The 26913-nt window shown below is 45.7% G+C and overlaps 1 protein-coding gene across 8 annotated transcripts in view; it reads left to right on the top strand.

Moving 5' to 3' along the window:
* Positions 1 to 26913, top strand: part of Ptprj (protein tyrosine phosphatase, receptor type, J) — a 155935-nt gene that overhangs the window by 76812 nt on the left and 52210 nt on the right.

The following is a 26913-nucleotide window of genomic DNA, read 5'->3' as shown; positions in this document are numbered from 1 at the left end:
CCCTTTTGGGAGCCTGCAAGATCCTCAGTATTTTCAGAATGATAGTAATCTGTTCCTTGTTTCTTCTCATTCTGTCCGACACGAGTCTTGGTGAATGGGTATTTTCTAAGCAACCAATGCTTGATGACAAAGTCCTGTAGGGTCAAAAGCTGTTTCAAAGTGCAGCAGATACACTATAAATAGACACAGTTGTAAATTTATCGGTCACCAAACTCAAAGTACAAGAGATGCAGAGGAGGGTGGATTTTCATATGGAGAAGCTCATAGATACAATCTTGGTTTCCATAACACAGCCAATGGTTTACTTGTTAAATTACAGTGTAGCAACAACAAAAATACCTGTATTTACCAAAAAGCTATAGAGGTCCTCCCTTTACCAGAGTACACACATGAGCCCAGGGTTGCCTTGTACATTACCAATGTGGTTGAAACAGTGAATGAAGAGGCAGATATGAGAATCTGGCTATTCTTGAGTATCAACAAGCTATGAAAGAGAATTGCAAAAATCTAATATTGTCATTATGCTAATTTTTTGTATTGGAAAATGTAAATTTTCATAAGATGATTATTTATGCCAAGTTTATTATAAACAAATGCTTTTTGAAGGCCTAACCATTTTTCTAATCACCATGGGGTTCCTAGGATAAAGTGTTTAAGGAGCACTGGTGGGGACAAGTCAGATTATGGAAGGACTGCAGTGGTAATGTAGGTGGCGCAGGATTCTTTTCTATGATGGATTTTAGCATCCCTATATTGGGAGAGGGATGCTCTCTCTGCCTTTCTAGCCCGGTAGGTTTGGGCAAGTGCTGTCTCTAGCCCAGCAGCCTGGGTTGGAACAGTGTCTTGCTTTCCACCATTTCTAACATCACATTGGATTTTGGAACTTTCTCCACCTGTTAGCTCTGCTTGCCCCTCTGGGAGAGATCTGGGAGGACCAAGACAGAGCAGGTTTCAGGGCAAGGTGACCGTGGAGATGAGTTGGGGACCTTAGTGTTTTTCTGATGAGTAAGCTGAGGTTCTGTCTTTGAGACCTGAGGCAGCGACTGGTGAAGGTTTGTTCGTTCTGGACCCAGGCGTTTCCACGTTCTTAGTTTTCTTCCGCTGCAGCCCGGAGTAGCAGGAATGACCTTACAGAGGTTCTTTTCCTCGGGTGTATGGAGCGTCTTAGGTCCTTGGCTTTGGGCTGCCTGCCTCTCCTGACTGACTTGTTGGTCTGCAAGACAACACTGTATGTTTATTTTAGTTGCTCCTTTATAACTTCCTGCTGCTCTTTGCAAAGCAGTAGAGCTTTAAAAAGACTGCGTGTGTCTCCACACTGAGCCATGGCGTACACTGGAACCGCTTTATTTCTAACCTGGAGACATTTCAGTATTACCGTGTTCCTGGTAATTTTGCAAATCTTTCATAGGATATGGGGAGGAGTTGGGTTGGGAGAATTAAATAAGCCAATTCCTGCAGTGCACTGAGCACCATTATTATTATTATTATTATTATTATTATTATTATTACCACCGTCATCATCATCATCATCATCATCATCATCATCATCACATTATTTGATTAATGTGTGCCTCTAAAACAGTCCTGATAGATGATTCGGACAACTCATTATATAAGTTCATTCTGCAAGGAGAATGCATTGTGCTCTTCCTGTATACCGGGCACAGTAGCACATTGTGTTGTGAACATTGCAGTGTGTTGTAATGCAGTCACTGTTCTACTGCTGTGAGGAGACATCATGATCAAGGCAACTCTTATGAAAGAAAGCATTTAAGGGGCTTGCTTACAGTTTCAGAGACTTAGTCCATTATCATCATGGTAGGGAGCATGCATGGCACTGAGGCAGTAGCTGAGAGCTATATCTGGTTGCCTGCAGAGAGAGAGAGAGAGAGAGAGAGAGAGAGAGAGAGAGAGAGAGAGAGAGAGAGAGAGAGGAAGAAGGAGAAGGAGAAGGAGAAGGAGAAGGAGAAGGAGAAGGAGAAGGAGAAGGAGAAGGAGAAGGAGAAAGAAATTGGGCTTTGGAAACATCAACCTTCACCCCCAGTGATATACTTCCTCCAGTAAGGCCAAACCTACACCAGCAAGGCCATGCCTCATAATCATTTTTATACTTTCAAATAATGCCACTCCGGTGACTAAGATCTCAAATATACGAGTGAATGGGGGCTGCTCTTCTTCAAACTGCCACGTCATGGTTAGAAATGCCTGTGACAGAAGTTCCCAAACACTGCTTGGAGACTAATGAATAGACTAGGTTTGAGCTTGTGAAAAGTTCCGGTACTCATGAGGTAGAGGCAGGTGGGTTTTCTGTGTGTTCAAGGCCAGCCAAGGGCTACCTAGGGAGACCCTGTGGTGGAGAGGGACACAGACACACACTGTCTGTAATCCTTAGGAAGGTACATATTACAGATTAAAGGACCATCGCATCAGAATGTGGCCTCCCCTAGTAGATGACCATCTTCCAGTGGGTGGTCCTATACCCCTGAGCATTTAGGCAACATGTTGGACCCTGGGGGTTACTGAAACCCCTAGAGGACATAAAGTTGGGAAGGGGTGGCTCTGGGAGGAATTAGGAGAAGTGGGGAATCAAAATACATTGTATAAAAATGGTCAAAGAATTAATAAAGCCTATTAAAATGTGGCCTCTACTTGTAGGGAGCAAGTATTTACATTTCCTATATAAGACAGTTAATAGGTAGTTTTTCTTTGTGACTCTTGTGTCAGCCTTTGTCATTTTGGTATGTGTGGGAAGCTCAGAACCCTAATATAAAACCATAAAGAGTCTGAGCTCCGTGGGCCCTTAGGAATTAGGCGTATTGTATATATTCTTTAGTTAAAGAACCCGAGACTTACAGAAGGCATCCAGCCTGTCCAAGATCACCCTCATATTCAAGGCAAGTGAGGGCTCACATTCCAGATAGAAAGACTGTGAGCACTGTTGTGAGTCAGCCGTACCTGTGTTTAAATTCTTCTTCAGTTACTATTGGATGAGGCTGCTGCACTTATCTGAGAGGTTCATCCTGTGGTTTAATGAGATGATTTGGATCAGAAGAAACTTGGGCTCAAGAATAAAGGAGGCTCTCCTTTCCCTCCTCCTCCCTTTCATCAGTACATAATCCTTTTGATAGGCCAGTGAGCGACTTCACCCAGAAGAGTGTATTTTTAGCAAAGTTTCTGCATCTACTACTGAGTGTTCTAAATGACCTCAGCTGTTACTCGTGTGGTCTCTCAGCTCTCAACTGATGGGCTTGCTCTTTCACTGTCCAGCAGTTTCAGAGACCTGAAACCCTTCTACCTCCTTTTCCAATCTGTATTCCCAGGCACAGGTCTTAGAAGGGTAGGATAAGAAAAACTTTGCCTGGGACTGGAGAGAGAGCTTAGTGTTAAGAGGACCTGAGTTCATTTCACTGCCTCTACATTGGGTACCCAATAACCATCTGTATATGTTGCACCAGGGGATCCAACACCTCTCTCTGGCCTCTGCATACCTGTCTGCCTGCCTACCTACCTCTCTGTCTGTCAGTCTGCCTTCCTATCTGTCTGTCTGCTTGCCTCCCTGTCTGCCTGTCTGTTTGTCTGCCTGCCTGCCTCTCTGTCTGTTTGCCTGTCTGCTTGCTTGCTTGCCTATCTGCCTACCTGCTTGCCTGCCTGCTACCCCAGCCCCCAATAAAAGTAAACGTTAACAACAAAGGCCTTCTTGACCAGAGTCAGACTCTGCCCTTTCTTAAGATGGCCTGTTTTTCTTTCATATCCAAGATGATTGGCAGTGATAATATCCAGTTATAGCTTTTTCTTCCTCACTTGGGAGTTGAGTCTTTAATAGAATTTGGACAGTGTGGTGCAGGCGTTACCATGACAAACTGTGAGGTTTTGGGACCAAGGAACATCCCATCTCCCTCATGAGGCTTCGTGTAACTAACATAAATGATTTTGTGGGATGTGCTGTGGTCTTGACCTACATTGTGCAGTACCAAGCTCTCCTGGAGACTCCATCTGTTCATCTGACGCATGGTGACTTGGCACATGGCCCCAAATCATCTGACTCCAAGCCATAGATTTATCTTAAGATCCAGGCATGGTGATATGAAAATGCCCACCTTTGTCTTTGTGACCTAGCGGTCATCACTACTAGAATGCCCAGCCATAATCAGGTCTCGGGGTCCCTTCTCTGTATGCTCTCACCATTAAGGTATGTGTCTAGTGTTTTTCAGGGTAGCTGGATTAGGTACTCAGTATGGGCCTGTGTGTACACCAGCATGTTTCTTTCCTCTGCTCGGGGTGAAGGGGAGAAATAGCATATGGGTTCTTTGCTAAGGCCTCTTGTGCTTGGCTTCTGGGAGTGTTAGCAAATGCAGTTTCCATCCTGAGGAAAGTCGACGCTGTGTTGTCTCCAGCCAAGTCAGCTGATGTACTTTGCTTTAGTAATTTGTGATGAATTTATCATCTTTCATTTATTCAGTCTTACCCCATCCTTGGTCAGGAGGTTGTGTGGCAGGGAGGGCTATCTGCTATCTTTTATTTTCGAGATAGGATCCTTCTACGTAGCCCAGGCTTCCCTCTAACTCTCGGTGAAGGCCAGGTTGTCCTCAGACTCACAGAGAGCCACCTACCTCTGCCTTCTGAGCATGGGGATCAAAAGTGTGCGCCATGAAACCTGCTGTGCCTTTTGTCTTGAGGGACACTTGAACATTTCATGTAGGCCATTTATTTATATCCAAAATGTGAGTCACTTGAGTTAAATAAAATCTCATTTTTTTTTTAATTATAAAAGGAAGCTATACCTTGGGTCAGCAACCCCTGTAAACACATGCAGATTCCATCGGTAATAGCTTAGAAACATTTTTTTTCAGTTTTTATTTTTTCAGGATTTTCTCTTGTAGCCCAGGCTCACCTCAAGCTCATGATAATTTTATTTGCTTCAGCCTTTCAAATTCTGGAATTGCAGGCTTTATCACTGTTATAGAATGCCCTTTGAACCAAACTGTTACTGTCTTCATTAGAAGAAGCTATTATGTCTCGTGAGCATCTCTCTAGGTTGGGCCATTGGCTTTCCTTCCTAGGAGGCAGGGATGCAGAAGGCCCAGCAGCCCCTTGCCTGATATCCCAGATACTCCCTCCTGCACCTTCCTGCCAGCTGTGTGGGATTCTGTTCTAATTGTTCACGGTCTAGGCCAGTGGTTTTCAACCTTTCTAATTCTGTGAGCCTTTAATTACAGTTCCTCATGTTGTGGGGACCCCCAAACATAAAATTATTTTCATTGCTCCTCCATAAATGTTATTTTGCTACTGTTATGAAATTGTAAATATCTGATATGGAGGATATCTGATACTTGACCCCTGTGAAAGGGAAAGCCAACCCTCGAAGGGGTTGGGACCTGCAGGTTGAGAGATGCTGGTCTAGACTGAAGGAGTATACAGAATGTGGAAAGTTACCTAAGTGGGGCTACGAGTCAGCTCTGTAGGCATGAGGAAGTCTTAATCTTCTCTGCCTGAGAACTTCGGTAGTATCACAGTTTTAGGTTTAATCTAAGCCCAGGAAGCTTATGGGTTCTCCAAGTTGGACTTTGGTGGAATATACTTTGGTCTCTCATTGCAACCTTATCTAGAGTAGGAATCCCACCAGGAAAGGTTTTATTTGTAGTATATTCCTGTGTGAGGGAGGGCACATGGACATGTGCATGCTACAACATGGTTGTCTGAGGACAGAGGACACTTGTTCGTGGGGACTGAACTCAGGTCTTCTGGCTTGGCAGCAGACTCCTTTACCAGCTGGCTATCACACTGACTCCAACTCAGTTAAAATGTGTTAAAAATTTAGCTAGTGAACTTTTAAATGGAGATGATGTATCTGTTGTAAGGGTGTCATGATACAGAGTGTTACATTGTGCTTTCCACATTGCTGTTCACAAGGCCCAAGGGGGGTTTTTATGGCAAATGTGAGAGAGTGAGCTCAAAGGCAGACTGCTTTGTCCCAGGGTCTTCAGACAGCCAGTGAGTACAGTGCCTTTCCCCAGCTACACTCTGGATAGCTCTAGCATCCCTCAGAAATGCGGTGAGGTTAATCGACAGCCCACGTGAGGCTCTTTCAGAACAGTGCTGCTTTGACACGGGTTGTCTGTTACCGCTTAAGAGAAGTGTGGGGAAACACATTTTTCAACACAGCAGCCATCTCATTCCATGAAGGGCACAGTTTAGCTTCCGTTGAGCTCTGTGGATTTCCATTGCCTCGGGAGCAAGCCCCGCCCCTCCAGACATAGCATTTGTCTGCTTCGGGCCCACCTCCATGTTTCCTTTCTCTTCTGGTGTGTTCCTTTACTGCTCTCAGCACTTATGCATGTGTAGTAAGAGGTGGTCTCTTCAGGGAGGAGTTAGGGTGGTTTCTCTTTCCCAGACTCTTGGCTCACACTGGCCTTTCCCAAGGCTCTGGGCACATGGCAGGCTCTGGCTAGTTGCTTTTCACTTTTGCCTTATCTCTTGGCCAGAGCTGAGTCCTGTCAGTGGGCCTCTTCAGAGATGCGTCTGTGCACCAGGGTGGCCTGCATGTCCCTGACCAGAGGTGAACACACTGGAACAGTCTTACCTTTAATGAGAGCCTGTGGGCTCCATGTGATGCTGTGGTAGGGAATACCACTTCCCTTGTTTCCTCCTAGAGCTGTCTATCTGTCACCTGGTCCTGCTTTCCAATGATCTTCATCTTTGAGTCATTCAGGTCAAGTCCTTATCTTGCTCTTGTGATTTCCAGCAATTTAGGAGACCTGCAGGGTTTGTCCCATTCCAGCAGACAAACATCTAGTGGTGGTAGGGCCTCCCCAACCTGTGATTCTGTCACACTGAGTTCCAAGAGAGCTCAAGTGAGGGCACTGACTTATCTGCCTGGGGGTGTGGTGTGAGGGTGTGGGGTGTTTCTTTATTCATCAGTGAGCAAAGCCCTCCTGGCTTTGAGTGGGGGCCTTCGGGGAGGGTCAGGCCTCAAGGAGGAAGGCCGTATCAGGAATGTTGCCCCTCAGAGCTGCAGGCAGGGTCATGGCCTCTGTCAGTGTTTTCCGTGTTTGTCCCCATTTATGAAATGGAGCCAGAAGCAAACCCTGTCTCAGAAAGGCTACTGTGATTTCGCATGAGGTTGGTGAAAATCTCCTGCCCTATAGAAGAACTTCTATATTTCTGTTCTCCTAGAATGCCATAGTCATTCGCATGTTTTGCTAGTCCCTGGAGGAGTTAACTGTGTAAATGTATGCATACAATAAAACTTTCCATACATCAAGGCAGGATAGATCATTTGGGTGTTGGGAAAAGTCTTCTCACCATGGCCCTCTTCTTAAAGACAGGTCTGGACCAGCCCCATCAAGGAGAAAAACAGAATTGTTAGTCACAACTCTCTTGGCCCTGGCTGTGACCTTTTGTTTCTTCAGGTGATTGAAAAATTCCCCAAGGTCACTTACTTTCTCAGGTTTGGAGTCAGACAGGGAGGGCTAAGTGAACCTGTGGAAGGGAGGTCTTCTGAGCTCCAAGCTTGTTTTCTTCAACAACGTGGGCACTGTTGCTGAGCAATGCCCTGAAGCCTGAAGAGTTGTTCTGTGGGCAGCATTAAGCCTTCCTGGTGAAGCCTGCAGGTTGTGGTCTTTGAGAACGTACATTGTTGTTCCTGGGTCCCCCAGGATACTGTTCAGAGATGCAGGACTTCTTGCTATTATTGTTAGCAGGTTAATTGTCAAACGTTATGGTATATATGCTGTTGAAGCAAGCATGTTATTTGTCAAACTGAGAAAGGGCCGTTCCAAACAACTGCCTTTATGTGTACTTTTGCAGACTACATCGTCACAGTTGAAGGTCGTTTGAGGTGCAGAGCAGTTAGAGTGTGTAAACAGTTTTGTGAAAGTCATAGGCAGGAAGGACAAGAGAACAGTGGCCCAAACAAAGCCATGTAGATCAGGACTAGAATGTGGATTTGCAGGCATTCAGGAACAGCCTTCCTTTGAAGGCTTTTAGATCCGTTGTGGAAGGAGGTAGGCTATGATCCCAGCCACCCAGTGAACTGTACCACTCCAGCCCTCCAGCCTTATATTTAGCCATCAGCCAGCCAACCACCTCTACCCAACTTCTTTGATACCCTTGGCTGTGTCTCTTCACAATCCTTTAGTGTCCAGGTTCTTGGGCACTTACCAGCTTCCACTCTGCACATAAGCCTGTAGGCCTCTTTTTTTTTTTTTTTTTTTTTTTTGGTTCTTTTTTTCAGAGCTGGGGACCAAACCCAGGGCCCTGCGCTTCCTAGGTAAGCGCTCTACCACTGAGCTAAATCCCCAGCCCCGCCTGTGGGCCTCTTATAAATAGTCCCTTTACCCTCCTAGTTAAGAAGGTATTTGATAATCCAAGCGCTGACCATTTGAAGAGAACCTTGGCTTTGATAAGCCCAACCACTTATGAGTTTATTAGTGGCAAATGATAAGAGGTAGTTCTCATGACTGGTGGAAAGTCACTTTTCTGTTACTACCTTGTCAACTGAAAACCATTTTTCAAAAAACTAAGATTAGTATCTATCTAGAGAAAGCAGCTGCTTCTAGACTGTCGGTGGATGTGCCTGGAGCAGCTGATAACAATCTGCATTAAATGACAGAGTGCGTTACTGTGCCCTTCCTTTATGCGTCTGGCCCTAGCCCACAGGTATTTATTGGGTGCCATATTTATTATAGCTGTGATAAAATACCTCTCAAAGGCAATGGAATGAAGGAGGGGTCTTTGGTCTCACAGTTTAAGGGTTTACAGTCCCTCACAAGCATGGTGGCAGATGCAGCTGGGAATATTGTGTCCCCAGACAGAAAGAGGAGATGGAAGATGCTACCCAAGCCCAAGGAATGGATCAGTGAAGTAACCCAGTCTAGGGAGTCCCTCACAGACATGCCCACATGTTTGTCTCCTGGGTCATTCTGGATCCTGTCAAGTTGGTGGTCAGTAATATCCATCACAGGTACATACAGTAGGCCAGTCTCTCTCAAGGGAGTAGAGGCTCAATAAGATAGTCTTTAACTCATGACGTACCCAGGGAAACAAGGTCAACTAAGCAAATACCTACAGACTGGTTTAAAGTGAGGTATTGAGCCCTATAGAGAGAGCATTGACGAAGGGGGAGCAGAGTTATGTTTCGCCCCTCGCCTCCTTCCTTTCAGTGCTGCCCTGGGAAAGTCACCTGGCTTCCGTAGGCGTCTTTCTGTGGAAGTGGGTCACGCTTGCTAACTGCTCCCTTCCCGATGAATGTTAGCTTCTGTCAAACGCTAGCTCCGTGATGATGAAAAGAGGGGATTGTGTCAGTGCTTTACAGATGTATGTCGTGTAATATTTGATAATTAGAAAAAGTGTTAACAATGCAGTAACAAAGTAGGAGCCCCAGTGATTTCAGATCGTCACTGCTGGTGTTTCTTCTGTCTGCATATTACGTTATTTTAAGCGTCTCTGCACATCTCTAGGCAGCACGTTGATTAGCTTTGTTTATTAAAGTGAGTCTCACATAGTTTTCTGTGGTATGCTTTCAACATCCAGTGTCAGCTTTTTGATATCCAGTTGGTATGGTAGCAGCTTATTCATCTCCATCGGTGAGAACCGTTAGTTGGTAAGAGAATTTTGTACTTTAGCAAACTTTCTGAATAATGTGTGGTTTTCCCCTCCACTTTTTTTTTTGGCTTACTGGGTAAAATACAGGTGCACATTACTCTACAAGTCTGGTACACACAGAATCCATTGTGTGTGTGTGTGTGTGTGTGTGTGTGTGTGTGTAGGGATAGAGGGCAAGGACATCTAAAAACCTCAGTAAAATTTCAAACAATGATATTAGCTGCAAATCCAGTGCTATACCTTAGCACTGTAAACTCATTCATTCTGCCTAACTGCAAGCTTGAATGTGTTAGCCTACCTGACCCCATGCCTTACACTGCAACCTCTGGAAACTACCTTTTCACCCTATGATTTTGATTTGCTTCCTTTATATTTTGTGTGTTCCCTGAGTCCGTGTGTGGTGTACATGTGTGTGTATACACACTCATAAGGGTGTGGCACATACTCATGTGTGTGGATAGATGACAGAAGTTGAATTTCTATCTTCACTGATTTTCTGGTATACTGAGGCACAGTTTCTCACTTGACCCAAGAGATGTCCCTGAGGCATCTCCTCAGCTTTGGTTTTTAGATTCCGTATGCAGCCAGACATTCACTGCACAGTGATTGCTGTACAACTGTGGCCCTGTAAGATTAAGTTTACTGGAAAACAGTACAGGCAGTCTTACAGTGGCTATGTGACCTCCTATGAATCTTGCGCTTGCTGTTTCTTGTATTGAGAGGCTACGTTGGCGTAAAGGATGCTTTATGATGTTTGTACAACAGTGAAGTGCCCGACAGCATTGTTCTCAGAGCGTATCCTTCTCTTTAATATCAAGTGATCCGACGTGGGATTGTAAATCTTTGTCTTTCTGCCAGTCTTCTTTCGTCTAACTTATACCACCAAGACCGAATCTTCATCTTTCTCCTTCCGTCTATTCTTTATTGGTTGCTTCCTGTGTCTTGGCTGTTTCGAACACTGCTGCAGTATGAACAGGTTGCCATTATTGAATTAAGGAGTCTCCTTCCTGGTCTGAGCTTAGGAATCTCCTCACAGGAATGTGCTGTGGTATCGTCCAGATGATCTTCAGGCTTTTCTCAGTTATCTGATGCTGTGATTCATGGTGTGTATGTGTGTATATGTATGTATATATATATATATATATATATATATATATATATATTATTTTTTTCTTTTTTCAAACCAATATATCCATGAGGTAAATTACATTGGTTGTGAGTCTGTTGATTTGGGGCATTGCTAGATTTTTCCTTACTAACATTATTCTGAAAGGTTCACATCTGTGATAATGTAACTGATGGGTCTGTAACTTTCCTTTTTTTGTTTTGTACTTGTTTTGGTATTGAGGTGATGGTATATATTCCAAAGGATGAGGAAATATTCACCCTTAAAGTCTGCATGTAGAGTGTGTAAGATTAGAGTGTGCATGAACTTTTCCAAGGAAACATTTTGTGATGTGTTTCAGGAACACTATTAAATCTTTAATTTGATTCCTTATATATTTTTTATTATGCAAAACTTTTGATGTTGGCAGCCTTCCATGTGTTCCTTTATTCTGCCAGTTTCACTTATCTTTATGACATCTCCAGGAATATAACCTCTGCTATTTAATAGAGATGAATTGTCAAATGGTTGTCATTTATAGTTGCACATCCACATGAAGCAGAATTTTCCTTATCTTGTACAACCAAATGAAATGCAGAAACAGGTGGAATGTATTGTTCTTTCACTTTTAGTGTTTTATAGACAGAGGGTATTCTGTAGCAAAATACCACAGATGTGGAGTGTTAGGGACTGGAACAGTTGGAACAGCTCAGTTGGAAAAGGGTTTGCTTAGCAAGCCTGAGTTAGGACACCCAATACTCACCTAAAAGCCAATGTGGTGGCAGACACTTGTAATCCCAGTGTCAGGGAGGCAGAGTTCAGTAAGTTCGCAGGCCTCAGGGAGTAGGTAGGTTAGCCTATTGGCTGCATCCCAGTGTCAGAAAAAGGCAGGCTGGGTGTGGTAGTGCATGCTTTTTAGTCTCAGCAGTTGTACGGCAGAGGCAGATGGATCTCTGTGAGTTTGAGGCCAGCCTGTTCTTTGTAGTCATTTCTAGGCCTACCAGGACTTACATAATGAGTTGCTGTCTTGAACCAAAACCAAAACCAAAGTAAAACTAACCGACCAAATTAACCGAAAATCCCAAAACCCCAAGGTGGATACTGCCTGAGAAATACCACCCAACGGTTGTTCAACACAACACAAAATCAACATGGAGTTCTCAAATTAAGCTTTACTAATCTTGGTATCCATCGCCTCTGGTCTTATTCCCCACCCCACCCCCAATATATACTTCATCAAGGGTGTCTTGCCATACTAAAGTGGACTAGGAAGCCACTGGTGCTGATGGCTGCCGCAGCCCTGACAGTCTGTGGTGGAGTGCCTTTTCATTATGTGTCAAGGTGAGTGGTGCAAGCCTTTGACAGACTGTGGTTAGAGAGAGCCCAGTGTTCACTGCTGACCTCTGTTGAGCAGGTGTTGCATGAGCTCAGCTCCCTTCCTGCTCCCTGGTGGGCCATTGGCTCCTTAGTAAGATAGATACAAGCAGTGGAAGAGCTGCTAAAAGCATTTACTCTGTCTTAATCCTTTTTAATCCCATTCATATTTCAGAGTCTGAAACTTGGCAGGATGTCAGAAGCCACACTGCGAGCAGGGAGATTTTCTTCTTTGAACAGCAGGAACCAAGTTTACAAAATTCTCTAATATTTAGTTTGTTAAAACATATAGGAGTAGGAAATTTCTCCATAGATTTCTGAGTGTTATTAAGAAATCTTGGTGGGGCTTAATTATTTTTTGTTTCTTTTGAAAAACAACAAGCAATAGAAGGCTTAGGCATAGGGAGATATCTGTGGCATTGGCTCCCCGAGTGGGGAAATTACCAGAGACAGTGGCTCTCTGTCTGATGTCACACCTATGGGGACTTTGGACCTCATTCTATTCCCAATGAGACATTAGCTTTCACTTGGACTCGTCAGCCCAATCTTTTGATTAATGGGGCCGTGCTATTTGTTCACAGATTTAATGTAAAAAAAAAAAGTGGTGAAATTCTGATATAATCCTGCAAGACTTAATTAGATCTTGGCTGTATTGAGATCTGGGACTGGGTAGGCATTTTCTTTCCTGCATTTACGGCAGGCTTATGTGTATTGGAAAACCACACATGGCCTGTAAGGAGTTTGTTTGCTGTGTGGAAGTCCTTCGTCATCCAGCTGCTCCTGAATGCTAGGTTTTGGATTGGACTTTGGGTCAGCTTCAGGGTAATGTGAGGATGGATGCCCAAGAACATGTTGTCTTCAGCTTCCTGGCCTTCCTCTTCCAAGTTCTGGCCTTTATTGGGCAGAGACGGGTCTTGTCTGGAGGGCAGCCCTGTCTGCCATTTGAATCGCAGCCCAGCCCTGGGGTGTGAGGGCTGGAAGGGAGGGGAAGGCAGGCCATTGTAGGAGAGAAGGAAGGCTGGGAGCTCCTGGAGGAACATTTAGGGTTGGAATCAGTTGTGTCTTTTAAAAATTTTACCCATTTTGGACTTGTCTGTGGAAGCAATTAGGGAGATCACAGGACCGTTTCTGATTCTTGATTCTCTGCAGCGTCTATTCAGAAAGATAGAAAACAGTCATCTGGAAGGGGATTATTTGAGCACACACAGAGCTGTTGTCTCAGCAGCATGCCCTCAGACAATTCGCCTTTTAGTGAAGTTTAAACCCATGAAAGGAAATAAAAAGTGTTTTATTAGATGGTGAAGAAAGATGGACTGGACTTAGGAGACTTTGGGAATTTTAGCTTTCTCCTTTGTTAATGCCAACTCTGGAAGAGGGCAACTCTTTCTGTAATGCAATTTATTTGTACAATGTGGTAATTATTGCTAATAGTTAATAATTATCTTCAGTTGGATAAAATGCCAGAGAGAGAGAAAGAGAGAGAGAGTGTGTGTGTGTGTGTATGAGTGTGTGTGTATGAGTGTGTGTGTATGAGTGTGTGTCTGTGTGTGTGTGTATGAGTGTGTGTGTGTATGAGTGTGTGTGTATGAGTGTGTGTGTATGAGTGTGTGTGTGTATGAGTGTGTGTGTGTGTGTGTGTGTGTGTGTGTGTGTGTGAAGGAGATTATGAATGTATGAGAGCCCTTGCTGGGATACCTTCTGTTCAAGGCTAAACATTGCTGCTTCTGAAGAAAGGTATACCGTATGCGTGGGGCCTGTTAACATTTCTGAAGTGTCTGCTTTGGCAGATCTAGCTGGATAGTCAGGCCAGAGCATTTCTCCATGAATATGCACAGACTGAACCTTCAGGAGCACTGGGGATTCACCCTTGTTTACAAAGCTGGTAAAGAGACACCACCCAGCCAGGATTTCCATATCTGTTATCTATATGTCTATATGTCTATGTCTATCTATATCATCTATATCTATATCTATCTATACCTATGTCTATGTCTATATCTATGTCTATATGTCTATGTCTATATATCTATATCTATATCTATATCTATATCTATCTGTAAAATACTGACTCATTCAGTTTGGCACCGTTCAGTGAAGTTTATGAACTAGGTATACGTTCGGGTATACGTTCATTGTGCCTTGTTAAAAGTGTTTTGTTTTGTTTTTGGTTTGTTTCTTGAGAGCACACAAAGCAAGCCAGGAGATCCACGAGTGTGACCAGTAATGTGCTGTGTGGACAGATGGTGCCAGTTACAGGCAGGAAGAGGATCTACTATGTGCTGAGTAGCAGAGGACTGGGCTTTTTGACCTTGATTTGAAAAACGTTTCAAATTCTTAGTCAGGAAGGAAATATCACTCTTGGTTTCAATTCCTGTGCAGGTCTATGGGATTATATCTTAAAATATGGTGGTTTGCTGGATCTTTCGAAGGAAGAACTGGATGAATGCTCAACAAGCTGGATAATTAAGGGGAACGTACCCTTTGACCTTTCTCCATCCAAACAGACCTGGTTAGGGCTGGAGGGATGGCTCAGCAGTTAGCACACTTGCAGCGTTTGAGGGGGACTTAGATTCAGTTCCCAGCAGAAGCATGGTGGCTCATAAAGTTGCCCGTAACTCCAGTTCTAGGGATCTGATGTCTTCTTTCGGTGCTAGTCAGACACATAGTGCACTTATATACATGTAAGCAAGCACACATATACAAACAATGAAAATAGATCATCTTAAAAACTAAAACAAAACCAAGGCTGTCTTGATTGAACGACACAGCTGGAACCCATTGGGCAAACATAGCCTGTGTTCCAGAGAAACAGGTCCTCCCTTGGTTTTAAAACCATGAAAGAGTTGCTTCAGTTTGAGTTTCCCTCCATCTTTGCAGCTTCCAGCTCAGCCTGTTGGGTTGTTGGGATCTTCGTGGGGGAGTCTGGGTTGGAGCTGTTTCAGGTCCCAGGGGCTTTCTCTGATGCATCACTCTTTCTCGGCATCCGTGATGCTGCAGGGATCTCGCACTTTGCAGGGTAGGCAAATGTCCCAGAGGCCTGATGAAGTTCAAGGTTCAGGCTGGGTGAAGGCGGGTGGGTCTGTCCCTTTGTTGTTTTTGCTTTTTTTTTTTTTTTTTTTTTTTTTTTTTTTTTTTTTTGTGCTTTTTCTTTATAAACCATGTGCCACAGGTGGTTTTGTTAATTGTCAGAGTCTGGCCAGTGAGACCAGGTGTACCTGTGTGCTCCTCAGTACTGGAGCAGCTGGGGTTGTGGATGCTTTGCAGAGCCCAGCTTTTCATGGGTTCTGAGGATCTGAACTCAGGCTTTCTCATATTTTCATGGTGTTAAGAAAAAAGATGGCTTCAGTGTCACACAAAAGAACATGCAAGCAAGCAAACAATCAACTCCCCCTCACCCCCCCCCAAAAGTAGCTTGGCACTGCAGTTTCTTTTTGTGAAAAGGTTAGACCACAACCCAAACCAGTCTAGAGCTCACCCTGGGACGGGAATGCACTTGCTCTTTATTCTAACACGGGTGGCGACTGTGTCTTTTTCCCATTGGCTGGACCTAACCTCAACGTGTTTCTTGATTGGCTAGCTTTAAAATAATTCTGAGAAGAAATGAAGGAAAAGGTAGTTGGTTGGCTGCTTCAGGCCATCAGATGATAGGAAAGAGGGGAGGGAGAAGTAACTGAGGGGGTACTTTGTGTAAGCAAATTTTTATTACCAGGTAGGTTAGTTTAAAAGATTTACATGAAAGGTTTACATGGCTGCCTTTGATAGGAAAAAAAAAAAAACATTTCACACAATGGCAAGTACTCTTGTCTCACCCTCTCCCCAGTCTCCCTCCCCACTTCCTGTTCTTTGTTACCACCTCCACCCAATATCTATCTATCCATCCATCCATCCCTCCATCATCTATCTATCCATCCATTCATCTATCCATCCATCCCTCAACCCAGCCAGCCAGCCAGCCAGTCAACCACCCACCCTCCCACCCATCCTTCTGTCTGTCTGTCTGTCTATCTCCTATCTATCTATCTATCTATCTATCTATCTATCTATCTATCATCTAACTATCACCTATCTCATTCTTTTTCTTGGTTCAATTGCTCTCTTACTGCTGTCCAGATCCCATCCAATTTTTGTGCCGGGGCCCTTTCTCCACTTGCTTCCTTTTACCCCACCTTCCTCCTTACTGCCGGTTCACCCACCCGCCAGCCAGCGCAAGTTCTGTGGTAGGTGCTTCACTGCATCTTCACCAAGCAGCTTCCAGTCAGGCGGGCAGTGAGAGCTCCTAGTAGGAAGACTTAAGTGCCAGGTACTGGCATTTCCAGGAGGGAAACCCTACGCTCTAGAGGGGAGAGGAATTCTGTAAGGGTCAGTGATGGTTCTCTCATAGAATAGTGAGTCAGGGTTGAGGGAGAGGCGTGAGAAGCTCTCACTTTCTAGGTAGTAGGCCGGCTGGAGCAGAGTTGGGGCTGGCTGGCAGAGGAATCTGTGGTATGTGAACAGCGGGAGGGGGCACATGACATGTGAGCTCTTCATTTTATGTCTTCTTTGCTTTAAAGAGATGTTGGTTACATCTGTTGTTAGGGGGAAAAGTATTTCTGCTGAAAGGTTCAGAGGGCAAAATAGAGACAGTGGTAGAACGGAAAACACGGGATTTTGCCTAAGGCCAGGGAAGAGAAAGCACAGTGATCACTTGGTCCTTTGTCTCTCTCACTGGCCCTTAAGCAGTTTGGGACTAGGGAAACGACGAGTTATTTCTGTGAAGAGGGGCTGGTGGATCACTGGACAGCTGTGATTTGGACTCAGGTTTGTTAGGCCCTGTGAGCCTCTTTCCGCCACCCTAAACAGAGGCAGGGATAGATGATCTCTGAGGCTTGATTCCAGGATGACTGATCACACATGTCTCCAATGGTTGCCTTCAAAGCCCTCAAGTTGACACAGGTCTGGTTTATCTTTACCCTAAGGAAGGCCAGACCAGCTTTGCCTCAGGCCCCAGAGCGCTGGCCCTGAGTGAGTGTCTCAGCAGAGACGGTGAGTAAGGCGAGATGGCCATGTGTAACAGTTTGTTCGCGAGCTAGGAGTATATGTACTGCCTTATGCTGAGTGCCAACAGCGCGGTTCAGGCTGTGCGTCGTTCAGCAGTGTGGGGCTGGCTCACAGCGGCAGCTCTGTGGACACCTCTGACCGCCCCCATGATGTTACCAGTAGAATTACTCTGCTCACATTTCAAGTTATTTTATCTCCCAAATACCCAGCATTCATTAAGAAAGGAGTTGTTTCTAATATCCCATCAGACCAGCCTTGAGAGAGATTCCGAGTGCTTTTTAAACTGAGCTGAATTAAACAGTCATTCTTTCTGGAACATGCCTTGTGCCCGATAGCATTCCATTGAATTCTCTCGAGTGTTTGAGGAGGCTAAGTTTGAACGTAAAACCCTGTTTGCAGATGAGAAGCTTGAGACTTGGTTCAGTGCATAATTGTCAGAACCAGGATGTGAAACTCGAACCTGCCCACAGGGCCCATACTCTGTGTGGCTGCAAGTCTGTTCTTGTGGCTCTGTCCAGGGCAAACATGTGATTTAGAGCAGGACTAAGCTGACTATAGCCACTGCTTGTTTTTGCATGACCCATGGGCTAAGAATAGCTTTTGCATTTTTAAGGGGTGGAGAGGAAAAGCAAGGAAAACTATTTCATAATGTAAAAATTATAGGAAACTCATGTACTTATGAATGAATAAAGCTTTATTAGAACACAGTCATGGGTATTAGTGGACTGGTGGCAGGCTTCACTCTACACTGACAGACTCATGTGCCCTGCAGAACCTAAGATATTTAATGCCTGGCCTTTCATAGAAGTTGACCGGGCGTCTGGTTCAGGGCATTCAGTAGGCTTAATGAGATGTTAAAAGTAATCAGTCACCTCCTGTGTACTGCACCAGCTCCCCGGTCATCTGCCACTTGAAGATTTGGGGTCTCATTCTGTTGTTTGATGTCTTACGTGTCTTCTCTGTACCAGGTATGGCAGTGCCCGTGTGATGGGACTTGCTAACGTGCCTTCTTCTCAAGAGCTCAGTCTCTTGGAGCGGATGACTGTGCTTTTCTCTCGAGACCTCGTGTTGGGTGATGGTTGTTCTTAGGCAGTTGTTTAATGCTCACTGGAGGACAGTGATGTCTAAATGTCTAAATGTGTGGGTGATGCAGGCTTTCACTGAAGTAGAAGGCTGTAGAGACAGGGAAATCAGGAAGTAATCTTTTCCATCACCTGCATTTCTGAGATTATTTTGCCACATGGTTAAGAAGGGACCCAAGATCCCAGGTTCTCAGCCAAACCTGATGCCCTCATTGCTAATTGTTAACTTGAGAGTGTGTCTTCTTAATTTCTGCACAGTGCCTGGGTGATGCCCTCTTCAGGGCTCACAGTGCTTGCTATCATTCGTAGATTCCTGCTGTGTTGCCATGAGGTGCTTAATGTTTACGAGCCTGCTGAATAAACTGTAGGGGGTTGGTCTGGTCTTGTATTCACCCCAAGATCTGGTTGCTCCAAGATGATCCTTGTGTATACCAGCCTCTGTTGGGTAAACCTTGCTCCCCAAATTAAAACTATTCATTAAATAAAACTGGAGGCAGCCAGTTATGGGGGAAAAAGGGAAAGGTGGAGTTTGAGGTGTCAGGCTGGAGGTCACAGGTAGTGGGCACGGGGAAAAGGAGAGAGGGAGAAGGGAGTGAAGAAAGTGAAGGAGGAGAAGCTGGAGTGAACAAGAGGTCTCCTCCGTGAGTCATGTTGGGCCAGCAGCACATGTCAGAGTCAACAGCACATATTTGGGAAGGACAATTCAGGTAGTGGGCGGACTAACATTAGCAATTTAGATTTGGGGTAACCCTCCACCCCCATAACTGTGCAGAGCCTAATAAATAAATATCATTGCTAGATGGGGATAAGTTTAATTGAAATAGTCTACAAATAATGTCTTTTTTCCCCCCGACTATGTAGCTCAAACCAAACTGCTGTGAAGGCCCAGCACACTCAGGCCACAAGTTAGAGGAGAAAACTCAAGAAGCTGTGTCACTGGCTGTGGGCCTCTGCTGACTAACATTGTGGTGCCAATATTCAAATGTGGACTGGATGCCAAAGTCCCATTGATTTCCTATCCTTCCTCAGTTCTGCAGTTCAGGGGAATCCATGGGAGAGTGCGGGTGTGTGGGAATATCTGGGATCCTTGTGCACACAGTGACGTGACAGGAGGTCTTTAAAAAAGCAAACGAGCTTGCTGACACCAACACCCATGCCAACTGTGGCTTCTGTGATAGGGTCAGCCCTGGAGGCTGTGGATAGAGTGGACTGTGAGAGACTTTGTGGACAGCCAGAGGCATTAGTTTGAGCTGGGTCCTGAATATTCCTTGTTCAGCTGTGAGAAAGGGGGAGGGATATTAGAGATGGACCCAGGAAGCTATAGACTGCAACACATACAGTCTCTAAGCACCTGGGGCCCTAGTGAATGCTATATCTTAGCTTCTTTTATCCAGACTTTGAGCAGCTGGGCAGCACAAGGGAGAACTGATTGGGCTCAGGGAGTGGATTCAGTGGTCCAGTTTGAGGGCCCAGAGTTAAGTCATCAACCGAAGACCAACAGGTCAACATTTCGTTCCTTCGTTAGTGGTGGGGTGTTTGTGAGTAGAGTTGGTTGCACAGGTGGAGAACAGGTTAGGGAATAAAGGAGATGCTGAGGGGTAGAGAGAATGGTGCAGTCTATATTCTCAGTGTGGACATCATTGACAAGTCATTGGCCCGAAGCTCTTCCTCAGAGAAGACCTTAGAAAGTAAACAGTTCATTGGTGATCATAACCTTTGCATTGGGTTGCAGAGCACATGGCTGTCAAGGGCCACATGCTCAGATGTCTTCAGGCAGTTGAAAACATAAATAAATGATCTGAGCCTTACTGTCTCTCAGTCCGTCATATGCTCATGTTTGGTAGAGGAAACCAGCTGTGTGGGCACCGTGTTGCTTGGCAACTGTGCTGCTTATCCTCAGCACTGGGGTGACAGCACTGCCAGTGCTGGTGCTGTTTAGCACTTACCCCACAGAGAGGGTCACCGAGATCTGACTAATGGCTCAAATGTGGCCAGATAAGAAGTTTTTTTTTTTTTTAAAGGTATCGAATATCTAAATGAAAAAAAACAAAAAGCCAATTCCCCTTGCCCTTAAGATTTTTAAGAAATGTGAAGTTTTAAGAAACACTGCAGGAAGCTGGGCATCCTGGCCCTTGCATATAATAACTCCAGCTCTTCAGAGCTAAGGGAGGGGCATGACAAGTTCGGGGTCATCCTGGGCTACAAATTGTGCATGACTTGTCTTAAAAACAAAGGAACAAAACACCATCAGTCAAACAAAAGATACTGCTAAGTTCAACAACGAGGCCTCAATTAAGCAACCCCAGATTTATTGTGTGATGAAGAGGAAGGGCTGAGCTCCTCAACCTCTAGGCAGAGGCAACGCCAAGCCCTTCCAAGACGTTTGGGGATCTGTGATCAGTCTCAGTGCTGTATGTTTTGGTGGAGTTGCTAAAGAGTGTGGGGCCTACTCTCTACCTTCACAAAGTCCTTGGTCAGGCAAAGTACCAGTTTCCAGCTTGTCTTCTCTGCAGTCCATTTAAAGTTTCCATTAATTGTTGAGTTTTGTTTAAAAAAATTCCTAAGCCCACTGTCTCTAGAATTGAGAGTGTTTGGAATTGAAATGAAAACATTTGCTCAAGTATCTATTGCACTAAATCTTAAAATTAAAACTGTCCTGTCTCAGAAGACAAGGAGAATATTCCCTTTGGCTGTCCCAGAACTTGCCATCCTCCTGCATCTGCCTCCTGGGTATTGGCATGTGGACCATGAATACAGCGCAGACCTGTTCGAACTCAGATTACTTTAAAAATCGAAAGGTCACTTGAAGTTTAGTTGCTGTCATCTGGTGTGCACAGACACGTACGTGATTATACTGACATGAGATGTGGAATTGTGTTCTCATGTGTTATTCATAAGGTTCCTTTGGGGTGTGTGTGGGGGGTCGGCAGTAACAGCTCTGGTGAAAATACTGACAGAAGCTCCTGGCCCGAGATTTCTAAGGCTTCCCCCAGCTCTGCATCTCAGAGTTCACATGACTTCTCTCAGGTAGGGCCTCTGACTACATGTTCCTCTGTACCTTGTGGAAGAGGTCATTGTGCCTCCAGCCTCCTCCAGCTTTGAAGCGGTTGGGCTTTTCAGTAAGGGTGGTGCCCATTTCCTCCACTGAAGCTTCACCTTGAATCTTCAGTGTGTAGAGTTATGGGTGATGCTGACCCTTAAGGATGGCAGGATCAAAATACGAGTCCTTTATTTGCCTGAGAGGTAGAGTACCTGTGCCTGTTCTCATCTTACTATGACCGATCGTTGCCATGTTATCTGCTCTCCTGCTCAGGCCCTGCCTTTGGGCTCCATGGTGGAATTTAATGTCAGGTACTAAGATCAGTTCACCAGGTAATCCCTGACTCCCGGGCCGTTCAGCCATGGTGCTTGCTGCATGTGTTTGGTGGGAGGTCCCGCCAGTGTGCTTTTTCTCAGAAGTCAAGGATTTGCCTTTCTGTGGCCTGTTATTTCAAGGAGTGTTTGGATAATATTCACAAAGAGACGAGCTAGAGCGAGGAAGGAAGGTGGCCTTTCGGAATCTGACTCAGTTTGCTCCAGATCCTATAAAATACTATTTGATTTTAAACGTTGCTTGAAGCAGTTCACATTTTGGTTAATTGCGTCAGTGAGTAAATGTAACTGTTGTCATCTGGTGTGTGGGCTTGGCTTTAGAAGGATAAAGAGTCTAGTGTTTACTGGTTGTGTACTTGAGTCCCTTTCACTCGCCCTTGAACACCCGACCTGTAGAATGGACAACCTGCTTTCTCCTCACTTGCTAAAATCCAGGCTGCTCCATGATTTCAGTTTCTTTTGCTAAAGCTGCTTCAGTCAGTCAGTCCCAGTGAGCTGATAGAACATGTCCCTTAGGCCACGCCAGTCTGGCAAGGCCAGGCCTTTGTAACCTTGGCTTTCCCGGCATCTGTTGAGACCTGCCTGTAGATGAGGCTGCATAGTGCTTCCTGGAGTTAAGGCCAGGGGTTCTAGGGTCAGGCAGAAGGGGTGCAAATCTTCAAATGTAAGCTGAGTGACGTCGGGACAGGACCAGGGGAACCAGCTGTGCTATCAGCACCTGTAAGATGGGGATAACTATAGTGTCTGCTCTCTGTGGTCTCAGAAGTTTTCAGTGAGATAGTAAATGTAACACACATACAGCACGGTGATGGGCTGGGAGGAGAGTCGATTAATGTTACAGCAGGTACAGGGCCAGGTGTCTCTGTGTGGGGTTGTCTGCCACAGTTTTACACGTTACAGAGTATTATATCAATCACCTGACCTCTTCCTTAGTCACCATTTTCTAGAGTCCTTAGGCGAGGTCTACCTGCTTGTCTAGGCTCCCCTATCCTGCTCACTTGCTCTGCCATTTTCTTTGAAGTTTTTTTAGGCTTATGAGCTCTTAGTGGGTCTGGTCCACCTTAAGCACCCCCTTGGCCTTTGGTGACCTGCACCATGCAAGGGTTGAGGTAGGGAGTTGAGTGGTATGGACTGAATGCTTAGAGGTCATCAGGTGAATTGGAAGGGTGGCTTTGGGGTTTGACAGGAGTCAAGGACCCTTGCTGTGCTTGGATCTTGAGAGAACACACATGGGACATGTGTCGTAGATGCCCTTTCATTATTTTCTAGTTGAGGAAATGAGTGGTGTTGGGAGACTCTCAATCCCGTAGACAGAGGCCAGGGGGTGGGACCTGCCCTTTATTATTCTCTTATTTATCATTTTATCTTTTAAGACAGGGATCTCACTTTGTAGCTCAGGCCATCCCAGAACTCACTCTGTAGACCAGGCTGGCCTTGAACTCACAGAGATCTACCTCCCTCAGCCTCACAAGTGTTTGGATTAAAGGCATATGCTGCTACCACACACAGCTTGAACCCAAACTTCTCGACTCTGCTGGGCTGGGCTCTCACCCAGAAGATGAGCCTGGGTTATTTTCTCCGTGCCCCAACTGACCCCTGTCCACCTATGTGCACCCCAGGAGGAGGCTTACCTCTGTGAACTATGCCGGGGTGCCCTCGACTTCTGTTTTCCTACTGACAGTGGAGATGGGAGAGGCAGTCACCTCAGCTTTCTTTCTAGCTGTGGACCTCCAGGGTTCTTGCACACTGCTGTAGCTTTGCCACGGCCCCATCCACTCTCACAGAAGGCCCTGCTTTAGGCGTTGTTCTGTTTTGTATTCCAAATAGAGGGTTCTGTATAGAGTCATAGCCATAGTATGACAGAACAGAAACAAACGGCAGCAGATAGCCGCCTGTCCTGGCTCTCGTTAGTTTTGCATATGGATGCTGTCTTGGGAGGTTTTGAAGGCCACAAGCCTTTGCAGGCCTAAGGTGCAGCTGCCCCTGCTCTATGGACCTCAGATTATAAGGACAGAGCACAGCATGGAAGTGAGGATCAGAGCCACGAGTGATCCAGGAAGAAGGGTGTGTGTGTAGAGGTGCATTTAGGGGTTCCAAAGCTTATAGCTTGGGAGACTGGGATGATGGGGAACTTACACCAGAGAAGTGGGGGGGAGAGGAGGAGCGAAAGGGTCTATTTTGGTGTGTGGTGTTGTCATGTAGCTTTGGGGAGAATTTGAAGGGTTCAGATCCATGTTCCCAGTGAGGTCTGCTAGCCTGGTTGCAGAGCAGGAAGAATTCAGAGTTCCTTCTCTTATTCTTCTTCCCCTTCTTTTCCTCCACAAAGCTTCCTTTCCCTCCTCCCTTGAGCACGGTGGAGAGGGACTGAGCAAAACCCGAGACTCTATTCAATAGTGAGAGGAACTGTTTGGAAGTGCGTTTCAGCGGCATTTAGCGCATCCAGCCTATTGTGCGACTGCATCTCTCAGTTCTCCTCATTTAGAATCACCCGTAAAGAAACCCACAGATTGGGTTCGTGTGTAACCAGGCCTCTTCCCTTTCCAGCCCCCATGGCTCCTGGCCTGTGTTCCGCTTCTGTGAGTCTCTGTTCTGGATATTTTATATAAATGAACTATGTCGGGTCATGTGTCTGGCCTCTTTCCTGTAATACCACCTTTTTTGAGATTCATCCATGTATCAGGAGTCAGTGCCCCCGTTCCTCTTTTTGATCTGGTGATTTTCTGTTGTATAGACCTGATGTAGTCAGTGGGTACATTTTCCCTTTTGGCTGTGGGAATAGTACTTCTGCAACACCGTCAACAGCTCCCTGGTGCAGGGCTGTGACGTCTGGTGCCCCTTGAGTCCTAAGCCCTAGGTCGAACTCCCTAGTCCTCTGTATAACAGCTCTCCTAGGTTACCAGGGGAAGGCTGGGGGAGGGGCATGCTTCCATCTCGAGCTTGTCTCTGGTACTTCATCGTCTACTTTAATTTCTGTCCAGAGGGAAGTAGGGAAAGTTTTGGTCCTGCCTCCAGTCGGCAGCATCTCTCTCCAGGCTTTCTCCCCTTGGGCATGCTCAGACCCTTGGGCTGTGTAACCCGAGCGCCCGGTCCTTCTCTGTGGATGGAGATTCTTATTTTTGTTGCCACCACAGCCATCTGGGCAAGGGCATGGGGAGGACTCGATGTAGGACCTGAGGAATGCTTACTGCTTTCCCTGGGTGTGGAGACTGATGTGGGGGTACCAGAGGGAGGAAAGTCTCCCCTCCTCCTCCAGGAGCAGCAGGACCCATGGTTCCCAGACTCCCTTCCTGCAGGTAACCTTGGTGTACTTTTTTTTTTTTGTGCCTGGGAACCCATCTCCTATCATCTCGCATCAGGCTTCCCACAGGCTTTTCCTTCTGTTTGGAAGAATGGACCTTCTGTTGGTGGCATTTTTTTTTTAAAGTATGCATGAAGTGCCCACCTGTCCAGGTATCTCACAGGTGCTATTTACGGGTGTTTTTTATCTGGTTTGTCAAAGAGACTGGGGTCCTGACTGTGCCATCCGTTAACCTGAGCCGATCCCAGAAGAGGAGCCATTGGCCTCTCAGGATTCTTGCGTGCAGTTGCAGGTTAAGTGAAAGTCAGTGAACCTTACTTTGTTCTGTGAACCAGCGTAACTTGTTCTAGTTAACGGGCGGTGCAAAAGCAGGTAGTTGCGTGGTCAGCTCTCCCCTGGAAAGGAGTCTGGATTACTGGTCGACTTAGTTCAAGGTTCAAGGTCGGCTTATCCACTTCCTGGAGCTATCTCAACAGATAGGTGATCTTCAAAGTGTTGCCGAAGCCACAGGCATCACAGGCAGAGCCCATGAAATCCACCACGGCAGCACTGTAGTAGCCCTTGATACCCCTTTGCTTGGCTGGGTCTTAGTGCCTATGGCTTCCAAGCAAACATTCCAAGCTGACATTATTTGGAAGTCAGGTCCGAGGAGGTGAGGGTGAGAGGGGAAAGGTAGAGAGGGAGGTTGGCAAAAAGTTGATAGCTAACCGTGTGCTTTTGAAGTGGCCATTGCTTTACCATGAGCTCCAAAGAGACTCACCTGGGTTGCCTTGTTTGTGGCACAGGGACATCTGGGAGGGTTCAGAGGAGAAATCTGGCCTGGCCTGTCTCAGAACACAGGGAACTTTTTTTTTTTTAAATAATTGATAGGGAAGTAACATAAGTATGTAATATCTTTTATATTTAAAGCATGTAATATCTTTTATATTTAAAGCATATAGTATCTTTTATAATTAATTTTTAAATCTTCACTAATCCCTAGCATTTTCTCCACTTAGAAGGTGGCAGAGCTGTGGTTCAACACAGGGACTCTGTAGTCTGAGTATCATGGTTCAAATCCAGGCCCCGCTATTCACCTCCTTACTAATGAGCTGTTTGGAAGACTCAGTTTGTGTCTGAGAGCATTTTGAACAGAGCCTGGCGGCCAGCGCTCTGACTGAATTCACTTCCACTTGCTGAGCACAGCGACTCAGAGCTGTGATTTCCTTTTTCTCCAACAGATGGTCCTTGCCCCTTAAGGTGACTTAAGGGGACACATGACAAAGATCTTGAGGCACCGTGCTCTGCTTTTGCGGGTACCCTTGCCTGCTTTTGCAGGCAGTCCTGTTTACCTGTCTCTGAGGGCATGGCTGCTGCTGTCCTCTTTCTCTGGATAGCGAGGGAGGCTCTTCAGAGGTGTGCTTGGCCCTTGTAGGTGCTTCCTGCTGGAATATTTGCGATAGTGCTCTCTGACTGGAGTTTCTTTTAGACTCATGACCCTCCAATGGCAAACCATCAGAGGGCAGGATGCAGGTCTCTGATGGTTTCTGGTGGTCCTTAGATGAATGGGTTCTAGGAGGCGCATTAGTGTATTGATACCAAGGGGAGATAGACCACAGGCAGGTGCCAGAAGTCACCATCCTAAAGAGTGGAGGTTTTGAACTTGGCTTTTAAGTACTAGGTACAGTACACTTGCTCCTTTGTGCTGGCCATGGACTCTTCTGTTTTCCTCCCTCCCCTTGGTCCATAATAAACTGTATTGGTTGACATATTGTCTGGCCTGAGGGGCAGTAGCAGCTGGCACTCCTCAGATGAGCTGAGAAAGGTTAATTCTGAGAGACGAGGCAGTGGAAAGTTTTGGGGGACCTTGGGGACTCTGTTCCTCCTCCTCAGCTAACGAGTTCTTTTTTTGTGGCACTCATTGAGTGCCTATTGTATGCACTGTGCTTCTGCTCCTGTGGAGGAGACAGTGGTGACAGAGTTAGGGTGGTCTCATTTTCCTGGGTGGTTACTGAAGAGACTTCTTAAGCGGTGGCATTTTGGGTCAGGCCCTAGGAAATAAG

This window comes from Rattus norvegicus, chromosome 3 (assembly GCF_021556685.1).
Source record: "Rattus norvegicus strain SHRSP/BbbUtx chromosome 3, alternate assembly SHRSP_T2T, whole genome shotgun sequence".
In the NCBI taxonomy this organism is placed as follows: Eukaryota; Metazoa; Chordata; class Mammalia; order Rodentia; family Muridae; genus Rattus; species Rattus norvegicus.
The sequence above is the reverse complement of the archived record's forward strand: the minus strand, read 5'-3'. Positions and strand labels throughout refer to the sequence as shown.